Source organism: Sylvia atricapilla, chromosome 5, assembly GCF_009819655.1.
Source record: "Sylvia atricapilla isolate bSylAtr1 chromosome 5, bSylAtr1.pri, whole genome shotgun sequence".
NCBI lineage: Eukaryota > Metazoa > Chordata > Aves > Passeriformes > Sylviidae > Sylvia > Sylvia atricapilla.
This window is the reverse complement of record NC_089144.1, coordinates 30,270,748-30,288,031: the sequence shown is the minus strand read 5'-3', so window position 1 is coordinate 30,288,031 and position 17,284 is coordinate 30,270,748.

Sequence of the window (17,284 nt, the reverse complement as noted above, 5' to 3'; positions counted from 1 at the left end):
TTTGGTGACAGTGATAATGCAGTTGCTGCACACTCTGGGATTAAGGGCAGTATTGCTCCCTAACTATTAGCACTGCTGGGAATGCTGGAAGTTAGAGTTTTTTATTCATTTTGTAATGTTGACAATAGGCTTGGGGAGGATTTTTATTATTAGACCATCCACGAATGTATAATAAATGAATTATTTGAAGACTGCAGATTATTTTTCATCTGCTTTAGTCTAGCAGGAGAAGAATTTTTGTTTTAAAACCAAACAGTCAAGGTGGTAGCCTTAACACAGGTATTACTTAAACTTCATTCCCTTTTAAGAGAGAAATTTGTATATCCATGTATTCACAGATGAGCAAGATGGCAGCCCCTTAATAAAATAACCCTTTGGCATTCCCTGTCGTCTATCTATTCATGGAGCTGCACTGATGTCATCGGGTATGGTGAATGGCTGGTGTTAGAAGTGGGGTTATCTGTGAGATACTGAATGCCTCATTCTTTGGATTAGCTGGGATACACAGTACAGCAACTAAATGTAGTGTGGAAGTATATATAGTATATCACTGACTATAGTATAGGAGCACACACCACATGGCACCACTATGTATAAATACTTCCTATCATTGCAGCTGCAGGTTTTCTCACTGTTACATACTTGTCTGATGCATAATTATAGCCCAAAATATCCTGGTCTGCACACAGCTCCAGCATCAATGAGCTCATGTGAGAACCATGCCCATAGCCAGCCAGCATTTGCAACCTCCCCACTAATGAGGGAGGCACTGCAGCCCCAGTGCTCAACACCTATTCCACAAACATCCACCCTCATTTCCCCTTCCCTTCCAATCAGGCAGCCTTCATCCTCTACAGCATCATCTCTGCTCTGTCTTGATAATGCTTGAGATATAATTTTTTTGTGTCAGGAGGCTATTCTAATTAAACCATTAGAGTTGTAGTAAATGAATGAGGTGCGTTAAAGAAAAGTAAAAGGTATGTTCTCAAGGACAAAAAACAACTCAATGAAAATGTTAGAAATTTTAGTGACAGTACAGGTGTGTCATTAATCTGATGTCTCAAGAATGTCAGAATGATATTAAAAAAAAATAAAATAAAAAGAGAAGCAATGAATATTTCAGCTCTGGATTTAGTAAGGGGCAGAAAATGGGACATTCATTAGAAGGCAAAACCATCTCTAGTCCATAAATAATCAAAGACTCTATTCAATAGCATTTATCTTAAAGAAGGACATCAGGCCTAGGTAAGTCAGAGTAGCTGGGTCTGGTGTTCATTTTCATTAAAACATGCTGGTTCTCAATGGCTGACATAATAGTAAATAAAGCTAGTCAGTAATCACTCATTAAGAGGTAGATGGTGCTGTAGATGGAGTATTTCCACTCATTTGACTTTAAATTTCAGTGGAGGTTTTACTGAAATTGTGCAATTGTAACAAAATTCTGGCAGAGCCCCATCTGTTTTCCATTAACCTGCCTGGCAAAGTGCTGTGGACTACAGGGGAGCTTACAGTCCTTGGCCTCCATCTCTCCTGGCAGTGGGCAAGAGCCAGCCCACTCACACCCAGCATGGGCAGCCCCAGTGTTTTGGCTGAGGGTCTTCAGGGTGAGATCAGGGTCACAGAGTTTCCTTCTGTGGAGCTTGGCCTTGGTGGTGTAGTGGAAAGACTGTCAGTATTTTCATGGCATATTGTGTTGTCTAGTACTATCCTGAGGGAAAAAAAAAAAAAAAAAAAAAAAAAACCAACCAAACAAAACATGGTTTTAGTTAATCAAGTTGCCTCTTCCTGAAAACATTTAAAATCTTGTTCTGAATCTAGGTGATAAAAACTGTTTTCTTAAGAGTATGTAATATATGAAGCTGAAAGGGAACTCAGGTAGCCTCCTATTCCACACTTGGATTAGACAGTGTTAGGCTAGAGTTTAAAGCCAACAACATTGGCTCCAGCTGTTCTAACATTTAATTAGGTCAAAGAAAAAAAAAAACGCATGTGCTAACTGGCTCACAACCATTACAGAGTGTAAGAGATGTTTCCAGCTATGCAGGCCACATCACAGACACCTCAGTGCCCTCTGGACAAAGAGGCAATGGGGGCATTCACCGTGCTGCAGAGCTGCTGCCCTCATTGGCACTGACAGAAGTTACGGCCTGTGGAGCCTGATCCCCTTGTCCACCAAACTGAACCAAGTTCTAAACCAAATGCATTGCATAATGATAAATAATTTGGAAATCAAGATGGTGTCCTAATTCTGCTGCATAAAAAGGGAAGATGACCTTATGCTGTCACCTTACTAACAGTGAAACAGAAGGTGTTTATCTCCCAGCAGAAGCAAAACTAAACATGAAAGGATGTTTGCTTGGCTGCAGCTCTCCAGGAAACTTTGAAGTGGATGTTTCAAAGTTCCACACACTCAAACGGAAAGTGTCCACAGCATTCATTCAGCTTTTCATGTAGCACACACCTCTTCTGGCTCATTTATTTTGAGGCTTGGGAAGGTTATCCTATCCTCAGCACCAGATTGTCTACACAATTTATTCTACACTGTTTATTCCCAAAAGGAAGGTCTGTACCTCTTCTCAGAGGGAAATCTGCAGATAGCAGGAAGTGATGACTGTATGCCATCAGCATCACCCTCCTTTTCACTCTCTGCCTTGGTGAAACTTCTGTCTTTTCTACCATAGACTATCCAACTCTTCCCACACTTTCTTTCCAAGATGGCTGAGTTTAGCTTTTTCTCTAGCAGCTCAAGCAATTGAGCCAGTTTCCACACAGTCAGACTAACCCAACAAATTCCACATGCATGAGTTAATACAAGTGCTTGTACTAGGACTGACATTTCTCCTTTGAATTCCCATCTTTAATTTGTTGATCCTAAGCAAATTTGGAGAGCTTGGCACAAAACATTCCTGAATTTCCCCAGGAAAAAGAAGAGGTCTGCTGAGGCAGTCACCTTTTCATATACCTCACCTTATTTACTGTTTCCTACAAGTCACTTGATGGTCTCCCCTTGGCTTGTAATACCTCCTGACCAGTCACAGGCACTTCAGCCTAATATATCACTAGTGGACAGAAATAGGTGCCCTACTTACATTCTCAAAGCCCTGTTTCAGTGATTAGCAGCCACCTGTTTCCCTCCTTCAGCTACAGAGTGATATAACTTACGTCTATCTAGAGGCTGCAATGAGCTGATATAAATCTTCTAATGGTGCCTGTCTTAATTTACCACTTTGCTCTTAATAATTCTTTTACACTCTAAAGTTCTTCTTATAAACCTGCAAAATGGCAATTAGCCCTTTTTACAATCCAGACTCAAAGAAAACAAACATACTAATTACTCCTGCCTTTATATCTGTGAGTAACTGAGCAGATACAAGCTCAACAGGAAATTATTTCCCTATTATTTTGTCCAGGAAATCAGATGCCAAACCCTAGGCTGTTGCATGAAATGTGTTGTTCCTGATATTGCTCATTAAGAGTCTGCAAGACACTGAATACTCCTACTAACATCACCTATAGCAAGCTGAGCAAACATTTTCACCATTTGTGGCTGAAACAGTTGACAACTAAACCAACTGTGCTCTTAGAAGCTATTGGAAAGTCAAAGATAAGATTACTCAGAAGACAAGTTTCCCTAAAATTGTCTCCAATGCCCAAGACCTCACAGTACTATGTGAAATACACTGAATTGCATTCAGACTAACACATTCCTGGTGGGGTGACTCAGACAAATAGTCTGGGATGTCTCATTTTCCTGCATGCAATCATATACATGGCCAAAGCCATTAATATATATCTTGATCAAATAGGAATATTCTACCTGGCTTCAGGTACAAAAGAAAGACAAAGTTCAGCATTTCAGTAAAATAAAATAAAAACTCATCCCAATTGTCCTCTGGATGGGACTGAAACAGTTTCCCTCCCATAGACACTGTCACCAGCAGGAAGGGGATCAATCCTTAACTTCAGAAACTGAGAAGATGCAGTTAGCATCTCAGTCTGTACTCCAGCCACTCTGAAGCACAACCACTACCAGGGGTGGGTTATTTATGCAACAGGGGAAAGTTTTGCTAAAACACTAAGTCAACTAAGTGTTACAGTCAACATCCTCAGTTTCAATGCTAAACCAGAAAAGACCTCACAGCTGTGTGCACATGTGAAGAAGTTTTTTTGCAATACTTAGTATAGCCTGATAGAATATTTTGATTGGTTATCACTGCAAAAAGCATGAAGCAATTCACTAGAACTGAGAATTAGAAAAGTCTCCTGCAGTCAAACTGGACTACTTCCCTGACAAAGGAGATTTTTTTTTCAGTTCCACGTTTGGTTTTTCTGTTAACCATATGCCTCATCATCATTGAATAATATGAACTAAGCCAGTGTACAGGTACCAGCAATAAACTGTAAATCCCAGAAGCAGAGGCCCTACAAGGCTTTCTGAACATTGCCTTCTGGCACCATGGAGCCAGGCACAGCATTTTCTGTTCTTTAACTAGCAATCAGTAATAAAGGCAACTCCTTTGCCCTGTTGGACTCAAAAAAAAACCCCATTTCAGAACAGAGATACAAAACCTCTCTCCTTCAGTTGGAGTGCAGAAGGTGAGGAAGTGGGGAAATATTAACTTTTCTACAACATCTGCTTAAGTATCACCCATGTGTTTCACTTTTCTCATTCCTGAACATGGAAATGCTTTTTCATGACAATTCTCATGCAAGCAGATGACCTGAAAAGCACTGATGTGCAAATGAATTCATCATCAGAATGATTGCTGCTGCTTTGGGGAGACTTGCAAGCTGTGACAGATAATACACAAACACACATTGCTATAGCAACACTCACACAAATATATATTTGCAGAATCCCCAAGGGATTCATTCAAGTCTTCATGAAAAGTTTCAGCTTGCCCGTGAGAGAGCAGACACAATCCCATGAGACGGAGGCAGCCAACACACCATGTATTGTATGAATTACTGGCCACTTGGGGTTGAAACAAGTGATGGGAAATAGTTTGTGAGAAATCCAACATCTGACTGAAACCCTCCAGAACTAAGGAAAACAAAAGTAATCATAAAAATACATCATCTTCCTATGACAAGGCACATCAGTTAAGAATTACAGAGTTAACTGTTTGTCCTGAAGAGTTAGATAATCTCTGCTAAGGCATGCAGACTTGATGCAACATATATCCATGGCTGGCAGGAATTTGCTCCATTGAAAGCAAGTAGAAAGATTCACATGCACCCAAAGACAAGCAGCAACCAAAACAGGAAGGAACATATTCTACATATTCCTGAAATAATTTCCCTTCTTCTATTTTAAGAATCCCCATGTATTAATTCATAATGAAAAACAATTATGCACACACTAAGCATGTGGTTTATTCATAGGGTCTGTCACCTCTGTATAAAGTATTAATTACACCATAATCTGCTGGGCTTACTTCTGGCATGTCATTGCTTTCTGATTTTCATTGAAACCATTAACATAAAATGTGATATGCCAAGCATGTGACATACTGAACCAAATGTGCAATGTTTCTAATATGTAGGTTAAAGTCACCTTATATTTATATTTACCCTGCACACACATACCTGAGCTGAGTTGAGTGTGAAATACATTTGGATTCAGTTTCCATTGATCTAGTGATAATATTAACATGTCCTTTGAAAGCATTCTGCTTAATTACAACCAAAATTCTTATAGATTTTGAGCTCAATTAGGTAAATCTCAGTCAGAAACAAAATGTGTAAGGTTGTAGTAGTAGTAGTAGTCATAGGTGAAATTTTGTCCCATCTTTAGGAAAATGTGTAGCAGTTGCCCTCTGTCACATCTGTCCATGGTTACATCCTTACATATGATAGGCAGAAAGAAGGAAAGAAGGAAGGAGGGGTGAAACCAAACAGCCAAAAAAATCAGTAACCCATTCCTGAGGTTTATGCAATATAAGGAATTGTATTTTGCCTTTTCTTTTACAGCCTCTGTCATCACACTGATGAGCCTCAGCCTAAAACAATGTCGTTTTTAAGAGCAGCTTATGTGGGTGGCTATTCTAAACATTGTTGGACAAAGTTGCATATCATGGAGATCACACAATTGGAGGAAGCTGTAGCCATGTGCCTAGTGTATCATTGACACAAGGCAAGATGTCTTTGTTTACAAGACACTGATTAGATCTTTTTTCGTGTTAAATGCCCTTTCCTAATTGGCATTGCTCACTGGCATGCTTCCATGCTGGACCCAGCAACAGCCTTTAGTCAAAGGAATCAGAAACAGCCAGACACTTGCCCTGACTGGTGCCTGGGGATAATTCTGCTGACACTTCTGCCTGGATAAAGCATGCAGCCACATATCTCTGACAAGAGTTTTCAGCATTAGCAAAAACTTATAAACTGCTAGAAGTCAGTCACTAAATCTTTCCAGAAGAAGGAAGAGAAGTGAACCTAGTGACAGCAGACACAGCTGCTTGCTGGCTGTCGGGGTCACGTCACCTGTCCCAGCACTGCACCCAGCAGTGCCCAGGCACCCTCTTCAGAGCCTGCCAGAGCAACTTGAACCCAACAAGCAGATCGTGCTCTGAAACCCTGGATGAGCACTCACACGTCCCTTCCAGAGGCTCTGCCATGGAATGACAGCATTTCCAGCAAAGGGCAGTAATATGGCAGAAGACAAGTGTTATTTCAATGTGCTAAAGTCCTTTCTCCAGTGAACACATGCTCATCTGTCTTCATATGTAGGGTTATTGAAAGCAGCTGTCTGATATCCTTTATATTCCAGGTTATGAGTAAAATTGATGCTAAAACAAACCAACTGATATCTAGTCACTGGGTTAATCTGTCTATTATTACCAACAAAACTGCTTCTGCTTGCATTTGATGTTCTGTATGAGGAAAGAAAATTTCTCTGAAATTTCTTGCAATTTTAAATAGCTCTGCTCTCTGTAACCCAATGTGCACAAGAAAAATGTGTATTTTAGAATAATCTCTAAATTGCTGTTTCCCTATTTCTCATACCTGTGTAAAGAGTGTAACAGGTTCTTGAGTTTCCTACAAAGCACGACATACACAACTTCACAACTACCACTCACAAGCTGAGGAGGATTTTCTGCCATGCCCACTCCTGTCTTTTAAAACATCACCCCCAAAATAATTGCATAAGAGCCGAGTATGGAGACAGATCATACACAGTCACTATTTGCTCTATGTCACCAAGCAGAGAGTAGTGGTGTGCTGTCTGTTCAACTCTTTGACTCGTGTTTTGAGGAAGCCACCATGAGCTGCTGCATGTAGAATGATTTCACATGATTCCTGAGGTATTAGGGAGTCAGCAGGAGTGGGGAAGCAGAAATAAATCTGACTTTAAAATGACAAATTTCCCACAATAGATTCTAGATGGGGGGAAAAAGTGTTTTCCCAAATTACAGCTAAGAAAATGCTAAGCCATTCCCTAGGTTTATATACTTTTGAACTGGAGGAGAGAAGGTTCATCTGTCTTGACTCTATAGGGGGAAGACAGATTTTGTCTCGTTGATTTCAAGAAAAAAGGAAAAAGGAAAAAAAATTTAGATGGTATTTATAGGTAGGAAAAAACTATAATTGTGATGGTCCACAAATACAAAGTTACAGTCATTAAAGTTTTAATCACTGCTGCCATGAGTAGTAAGAAAGGTAACAGAGTATGAAGAAATCATACTTAAGTGCACAAAAATGCTGTCTTTGTCTTTATTGGGAAAATGGCAGCAAAAAGAAGCTTTCCAAACAGCATTGTACTGCTAAGGAACTGAGGCTAAGTTCATCAGAGAACATAAAATGCTGGGAGAAATTGTTCAAAACAACAGAAGGATCCTGTGCTCCACAGGAAAGAGGATTCACTCAGTCACCTCTGAGATTTTCCATGAGGTGCCTCTAGGGTCATGGAGGGGATTCTAAGAGACATGCAGATGGGGCAGCAGAAGAAGGGATCCCTGAGCTGTTCAGCCCTTGATGATTACACAGGGCACCAGGCCAGTGCTGCAGCTCATGGTGCTGGAGCTCACACTGATACCAGCATCTGCAAAGGTGAAGCCACCTAAGGTATGATCATGCTGAGGGGCAGGAAGGCTCTGCAACATGATCTGTTCCATCTGCTCTCCCTCACCAGACAGCAATTTAATCCCCCTGCAGATAACACTCACAGGACAGAAAGAACAAAGCTGTCTCTACTCAAGCAATGTGGCTCTATGCAATACCACATAGATCATGTCCATATGGACAAATTTACTTTCAACCCAGACTATGATGACTATGTTCATTGTGCCTCCAGCCCATGATGTCCAAATTGTCCCTGTCTATCTTGGTCTGCAGGAGAGTTAAATTAGCACAGGGGAAAATCAGCTGAGGAGTGTGTGAATAATTAAGGATGCCTGTCAGAGTTTATACTCTGGTCCTAACATTTTTAGTATGGTTGAGGCACCCAAATCAGTTTTATTTGGTTTGGGCACGGCTCTGTTCTCACTGAGCCAGCTGGAAGCATCATGTCCAAAGCCCCAGAGCATGGCACCAGTAGCTGGTACACTGAGTGGGCTCCATGCCTGACTCCCTCCTGCTTCCTGCTCCAGGAGCTCAGGAGCAGTGACCCTGATCCCACCTTAGCTAGTTTCCAGCACTCACAGGACAACACCCAATAATTGGGAAGCCCTCCCTGAATTATTTCACCTGGCAGCATCATGCAGAAATTCAAGCTGGCTTTTTGTGGAGCTGCCTTGGGAGGTTATAGTATCTGTATGACTCAGATATTTCATCTCCACTTTCCCCTGGATAATTAGAGCTGACAGACATAACAGCAGTTAGGAAGCATGCAAAAGCTTAGGCTACAGACTACCATCCAGGAAAGCACTGATAATAGCAGGAAAACATTTATTTTGCACTTTTAGCTTTAGGACTTTTGTTTGATGCAGTTTCTGTGTCCTCCACATGCATATTAAATGATCTAGAGCCTGATGCTGCAGTCCTTAGGCATTCATTTATTTTGAGTTCCTGCTTATGCAAGAAGGTGTGTATCTGCAAGACTAAGGTCTAAGTGATCATTTCCGTCTCCTTCTTCATATATTATTGATCCCTCTGTACTTTTGCCTTATTTCCCCTGGCAAAGCCTTTCAAAGGCAAAGGAAATGAAACAATACTTCCCTCTACTGGGAGACCCCGGAATTCTGGAAATTAGTGTGAAGTGTTAAAATTTTCTGAGCTACTTTTTCTAGTTTGAGGGACAGGCCAAAGCAGCAGGGGGCAAAGAAGATAGATAAGAGGTAGCATTTGTTTTGTTTTGTTTTGTTCTTATCTCTGGATTAAAGCTTTAGGGAGATCTTATATAACTCACTCTTTTTCCTTCAAGTTTAATTGATGTGCCAGGTTTATTTTAATTATCAACGCACCTCTGAAAATCCTTGTGCTACTCAGGCAATATGCTAAGAGTTTTAAGTCTTGCTATGCAATTTTCTGGATCTGTTGCATAGTTGTCAGTTAGATTTTCTCAGGCTGCAATTCCATGGTCTATTCATGGCAACAGTTTTGGAAAAAAAATCAATCACCACCATTGAACATCTTTGAAACTCCCTTTGGGGGTATGATTCAGCGGCTAGCTGTGGGGGGGTCTCCAGGGGACATGGAAAATTTCACTTGTGGCTTACAGATCTTCTTGAGGAGGCTGTTCCACAGGGCTGGAAAGGGTGATTCCCACTGGAGTCATGGGAGCCCTGAGATTTCCAGCTTTTTTTACAAATCAGGATCAAGTAAAGCAAGGTCAGGCACCAGCTGTCTCATTCCTGATTTCTAGGCATCATCTACTGGCAGCTGTCCATAAGCTTTTCTATAGATAGATTTCTACTGGTTGTGAGGCCTCAGGGAAATTTGATAATAGGGGAGATCCATACCAAGTAATTCCCAGACACCTCTGTTACTAGTTTTGTCACTGTCAGGTTACCTCCCAGCCTCTCAGGTTATCTTCCATACCTTGTGATTCTTCATAACTTACTTCTGTAATCAAATTAGGTCCAAGAATGTAAGTTCATTCAACAGGCTTAACATCTACAAATCTGTCTTCATATGAAATCCAAAGTGTCCTGAATTGCCCCTTAACTGACTAAGTATCATTTATCTAACACCTCTTTAACTGATGAGGTATTTCAGCCGCTAGTAAAAGTTACCATTTCTGGGCTGAAACACAGAACTATGAACAGGAAAACTACAGGCAGGAAAACAGACACAAAACCAGTTTTTCAACTGAGAACAGGAAGAATTATAGGTAAGGCCTTCATGGTCAGACCCTGAGACCATCCTTGGTTTGCATCCAGCTCTTATTGAGGCAAAGCTGTTACAAATTCAATAGTAGTTGCTCAAGGATGGCAGCTCTAATCCGGAGTTTGCATTTTGCCAGTCCTCTGCAATAAACACCTGCTGCTTTGGAAAAATCACAGTGACATCTCTCAGGGGCTACAAGAGGTCAGACTGACCTTTCCTGCCTCCTAAGACCCACTTGAAATCACGAGATTAGCACGCTGGCTAAAAAAACCACCAAAAGGTAATAACATAACTTGATTCATGGGCTTGACGTACTCAGCTGAGGACTCTTACCCCACTTTTTGTTCAGTTAGTCAGTTCCTCTCTTTCACATGGAACCTCGGATACTGTGTTTCCTGTGTCCAGGAACATACTTGCCCTAAATCTGAAAAGTAAGGGAAATGTACTGTTCCTAAAAATGACCATGTGGTCATTGCAGGCAGGTCATGAGCTCTTTACGCCAGCAGCTAAGCAGTCATGGTCAGCTAGCTCCATTTGATGAAATCAGGTTGCATGTATGAGTAACTGCTTATTCAGCCTCATACTGAATTCAAAATCTGGTCATTTAAAGTCAGAATCAGAAATCAGAACATCATAGCAGATCACAAGGCCTCAGTCACATTGTAGGAGAGGACTTTCTGTTCTTAATTACTCAGAGCAGTGGGACCTCAAGACTTGGCATCTCGCATTGTGGAGAAAAAAGGGCCTCTTTTTTTTTGTAGGAAAACAGCACAGCAATCTCCCAGAAACAGCATAGCTGGAAAGAAGAGAGCTGGGAGATTTCCTTATAGGGCAAATCTCTCAACCATTCACTGACTTATTATTAACATTTGTACTTCTGCTGTGTTAAAAGGTCCCAGCTGGCTTGGGCTCCCCTAGGCTAAGTACCATGCTGATGGTTTTATCTGCAACTTGAGCCTGGAGTTCAGCCTGCAGCCCAAAGACCAAGATCAATGGTACTTCACAGAGCTGAAGGGTGACCTGCTTGTCCTTTAAGACAGAAAATTGGCACAGGAGATGTTCCCAGTGAGGGCTGTCCTTGCAGGTAGAGTGGTCACTACGGTCTTAACAATTTTCATTCTGAAATTGAGACAAAATTGGAGCAAAATAAATTAAAGTTTCAGACTCTGCAGATTTTCACATCTGATTTTCCAGACGTGTATGTCTTGCTACTGAACACAGAAGTCCATCATTCTTCATTAAAAGCAGACATTTGCAAAAAGGGGGAAAATTCCAACTAGGTTTATAAGATACACCTAAATGTGGCAGCAACTGCTTTTAAAAAGGCTGATAATAGCCCACTGCATTTGAAGAACTGACCTCACACTGGCTTTGCTCACTGTGCGTAATAAAGTTGTAAATTCAACCATTGCAACGTTTGACTCAATGATCTAAGAGATCTTTTCCAACCTTAATGACTTTATGATGCTTTGGGGGTTTTTGGTGACTCTTGCCCACATGTGGAACTTGTTCAGTCATGTTCCTCAGATGGCACATACCCAGTGTGACTGGAAAAAAATTGTGCATCCTCTTCGTGATACCACCTATGACTAACCTTCCTGGTTTGACCATTTTTTACCTCTCAAAAGGCACAATCTGAGGAAATAACACCCTTCAGCCTTGCACAAAACCATCTGTAAACCAAGAGCTGTTCCCCACTTCATTTGTATTTGGCTGGGCAGATAGAGATAATTCTTTCAGGCTGGAAAGCACTGGAAACCATGGCTTACAGCAGCTGGGAACTGCTAAAATAAGCCTTTTCCTGTTTGTGTACTTCAAATCAAAGACATAGAGTCCAAGCCTCACCAGGACTTGAGGTGAGGCTGCAGCGCCTGGAGGTTGGTTATCAGTGTGTGTTTGTATGCCAAGCTTCAGCCTTATGGGTACTGCAGGGTAGCATGAAACAGTCATGGGGAGACTAATCCTAGATGGCTTCATTGGGTAGTTCTGCCTCTGGGTGACTACAGCCAGTACATTTGCTGTAAGAGCAGGATTTTGCAGATACATACAAATTATTGTATATAATAATGAAGATACTTGCTGGTATGTTTAAAAAAAGAGTTGAAGAAAGCAAAGATCAAGCAAATAGCAGACTGTTTGGTCATAAAATCGTTGACATAATAAATTGAGCACTTTAAGACTCATTGCACTTTATTGCCACACTTTTTTCTGGTTTCTGGCTCCCAGACCATGAAAGACTGGCTGCTTCAGACTGTCTATTGTTCAACAGTCTTCAGACAGCATGTATTTAGCATTTTACATGTCCTTCCTGTGAATTATTAGACTTCACTGCACAGAGGAGCCTAAGGAGAGCTTTTGAAGAAAATGCCTCAGAGACTAGCCCACTTGACCTCTGCTTGCCAAGACAAAGCCTTGGAAGGAATCCCTTGTCAAAGAGTCTCCATTTCCTGATGCAATAATATGGCACAAAACTATGAAATCCCTTTTTGTATTTTCTTGTCATAGGTACTAGATACCACATCCTGCCAAGGACCACAGGATGTGCCCTGATCATCCTCCACTTGAGGTCTGAATCCAGAACCCCATCATGGTTCTCTGGGAGCAAACACAGTTATCACATCAACAGCATCAGAGCTGTCCTACTTCCAAGATCTTGTTTCAAGATGGTAGGCCATTCTAGAACATGTGGCCTAGGCAGCCACATGACATAAAATATGAAGCAGGTTTTGCAAAAAGAAATTCTGAGGCATGTGCTACCCAAGCTAAATATTCAACATAGCTCACTAAAATAGCTCATTCTCTATGTTCGATTTTTTTCTTTCTCAACTGCCTTAAACAGAACATTCAACCCAAATAATTGCATATTGTCCTCAGCCTTTTTCACAGGCCCTGTCTTCTAAACACTCAGGAGTTTCTCTTTTGCCCACCTTTGTTCTCCACCTATGTTGTCTGCATTTGCTATTCCAGATATTGTTTATATGCTCTAGAATCACTTCAAAATAGCAAGAATAAGTTTTATAGAGCAAGTCTAGAGAGTGGGAGGACAGGTAAGCAATGCTTCCTGGTCCTGCTCAGTAAGCACAGTGGAAGGGCAGTGCCTCGCCATGCTTCCTGCTTTGGCTCTGCATATGGCCGACTGCTGCTTGGTTTGCACCCCATTATAGCCCCCAGACCCCATGGATTTGCTTTGCTGCAGCCTGCAACATGTTTATAATCCTACATCTGATTTCACTTCACTAGACACAGAACTTCTTATCTGATGATCTTAGGGATCTTTTACAACCTTAACGATTCTATGATTCTGTAAATCAATCAGCTGAAGTTTAATAATGACATTTCCCCAATGGATTTAACTTGGAATTCTCCTGTTCTCCTCAGTAAACTCCATCTATCTTAGATTGATTATGCCTTGCATTTCTCCACTAGCTCATTATAAAATTCATCAATCCCTGTTAAGACAACTAATTTATCAAAATATTTGCTCTAGTGCATGTACAGAGCCCCTCATGGGTAAAACTATGTTGGAATCAGAAATCTGGGGGAAAAAACTGAACATGGATTATTTCAGACCCATCTTACTCTTTGTAGACTGGTCAAAAGAAAGAAAACAGGTCCGGTTTTGACACATGGGACATATTTCTTTCTAGTACAACAAAAAGTTTTCAGTCATGGACAAAATGTTTTATGTCTGGTGATTTTAAACCTGGATAATCTGGCTACATAAAAGTGGATGAACTAGGAATACAGCTTTTTTGCTGGGTCTGTTACAGCTCACCAGCCTTCCTCAGTGAGAAATTAATCAGCGTGCTCCTTCCTCTACTTCAGATGTGTTTCTAGAATTTTTATGTAATCTCTAACCTGTCACTCATTTTCTCATTGTGTTCTCCTTCCTCTACTGTTTGATCCTGCTACATTTTAAGGCTAAGGATTGCTATGTACCCTCTCCTCATGTCAGCACAGACCAGAGGGCTCCCTGAATTCTTGCGGAGATAAAAAATCGAGCCTTGGGGTAAAGATTTCTAGTACTGGAGTGTCTCCTACTGCCACAATTAAGGAATTCAAACTGCCTACCTCTTGGCAAATAAGTAAATGGTATCTTGATTATGTGTCCCATAATCCAACAACACTATCAGGAGGAGAGACCAGCTGCCTCAGTGGCCCAGAAACTACCTTGTTTCTTCAGCACCACCACTTCTGAAAATCTAGTTCTTTCCAATGTGCTTCTTTGCCTGTACCTCTGGATTTGAAACTGAGCACAACCTACCAAACACTATTGATTGAAACATTCATTATGTTATCATATTACTTTCAATAGCACTCTACTCCAACCCAAAACAGCCTTTGCCTTTGATCCTCTGTACCAGATGTTTTCACTGAGCTATCCACAATGAGATCTGATTTCCTGAGTGACTAAAAATCATTTCCAACTCAAATTACTCTTTCCACATGCATATGCAGTATTTAATGTGATGTTGTATCAATGTGTTGGGTAGCTGAGTTTGATCCATCTGACTGGTGAGTTACACAGTATTTTCATTAAACTAGAAAAACCATTATGTGCAAGATTAATGTCTGATTTTCTTCCTTCCCTCTTCCACCAGCTTACAAAGACAAGTAGTTTTAAACCATCAGTCAAGACAGATCTATGCATTATCAAGTCAGATCCTTCTGGTTTTTTAACCAGTTACACAATCAGGCCTGACCTTTATCTCCTTGTTTACTGAATAGCTAATTGTGGGAACTTTAGTCAAATCCCTATTCAGAAGAAAGCATATGCACTGTCACTACATCACCTTGTCTCACTAAGAAGAAAGGTGACACCACACTAGTAGAACAGCACAAAAAACTTCCCCTTTCTTCCAAGGCATCAATTCTGGTTCATCTCCTCTAGGACACCAGAACAAAAATAAAAAGAGGTGCTTGGAAAAATAAAACCATACTGGACTATTAAATTGTCACATATAATAACTCTTCAGGACATAAATGCAAATTTTTTAGGTAGTCTGAAGAAAAAGGTCAAATTTAAACCATGGTCCATCAGTCATAGGAGGGTGAAGGTTTTTTCATGGAAGGGTGCCTCAATTCACTGAGAATCTCTCACAGTGGATCCATTGGAAAACTCCTCGACAACTTTTGAACTCTAGTTCAACAACAAAAGAATCTGAAAACATAAAGGTTGGATCTAGACACTCCAGTCACAAAATACATTTCTTCATATCCCTGTTAAGCTTCCACCTACCCTGCCATGCACAAAGTGAGAGCTGGCCAGAGAGTGGCTACTCTGCTGTTCTATGCAAGATCATGGGGACAGCATTGCTGGCACAAGGATGAGGGTCAGGTTGAGTGGTAACAAGGAGTAGATGGTGGGGACGCATGAGGGCATAAAGACATGCTGGAAGTCGCAGCCTGCAGTTGTACAAATCACATTGTCTGTTATATATTTTCACTACTCAGATTGGACTGATAGAATAAAAATCTTCCTCTTAGCCTGGGTTCCCATGGAAATGAAGATTACATAATTTCTCTTTCTTTCTTCATCAGCTCTTCCTGCAGATTTCTGGACCATTTTTTGGCTTGTTTTAATGCAATCCGACAGGACTTCACAGTCCTCAAAAATTTAATGTTTTTAAGAGTTGCATGAAAATCAGCATCTAGAGAGAGAAGAGATTCAAAACTTTACCAGAGTAAAGGTTTCAAATCAAGCCTTCTTCCTCTGGCCTATTTGGCTATTTGGCAATGTCTCCAGTCAGACACAAAATGCCTTGCCTCTTGCCCAGCCAGTAGTTAGGTGAAAGAGCAGGAAGCTTAGAGATGTTAAAGGAACATGCCGGAAAAAAAGCAAAGATTGACAAGATTTACAAGGAATATTATTTCTACAGACACAGAGGAGCAGCCCAGTTCAGTTAGCACAGAGGCAGCTGCTCCCAGTTCCCCTGGGCTTCCATGTACAGCAGCAAATAGGAGCATCTGGCAAATATACTTTCAGTGGAGCCTAAAGTAACCTCACTGCCTTCTTCTAGTGTGAGTCCTGTCTTTTCCATTCATTCCTGGAGCACAGGTAATGCAATGAGCACCATCTGAACCAACACCAGCTTTTAGGGACATGGACAAAGTTGAGCGTTGCCATGCTCTGTTTGAGGAATTGGAAGTGGATATTCCTTGCAAGGGAAAAACATGAAGAGATGACACGGTGCAGAAGGGCCAGGGTGCTCACTTCTACAGCCCACCGTGACTGGGAGGTGATGGAGTGATTGCTGCCACTGGCAATTGCCAGGCACAAACTCAGCATCTGTCCCAACACATCCCTAAGTGGCAGAAAGCAGCAAACCTGTATTTACACACTGTGTCTTGGTCAAACCAGGTGATAAGACCAGAGGTGTTCTACCATTTCAGGTAAAACCATCTGCCATTCTCAGCAGATCCTCTGCCTGCCTCACTAGGGTAAAGAGTCAGGTTTTGGGTTTCTCCCAGTGGACAGCAGCTGCTGATTTCCTTCTAGATGGATCCTAAGAGATCCTTTAATTTTTAACTCCTTCAGCTTGTTTTCCAAAGTGGTTCCACCTTGCAAGGGAATTTCACTGAGACCAGACAGTGAGGATGGCCTGGGTGACTTGGTAGGTTCTGAACACTCAGTAAGGCTGGGAGAAGGTCTGGGCTCCTGTACAACCTCCAAGAACTGCCTCTGCATTTTATCCAAACAATGCAGATTATTAGAGAACAAAGTATGTTGGACATGTTCAAACCAGTTTGTCCAATGCAAAGCATTGTGTGAACAAAAGTAGAAATAAGGCCATTTTGCAGTCTTGATTCATCCCAATACAGTGAATAAAACCAGCCAAACTGTGCCATCTGAAAAGCGTCAGACATTTTAGAGTCTTCTTTGCCCTTCAGGGACAGAAAAAAAGAATGGAGGAGGAGGGGGGGGGGAGGAGGAGAGAGAGAAGGGGAAGAAAAAAATCTTTTCTGCATCTGTTTAAGGAAAACACTGAACAGTGCTTGATTTCACATTTGTGGG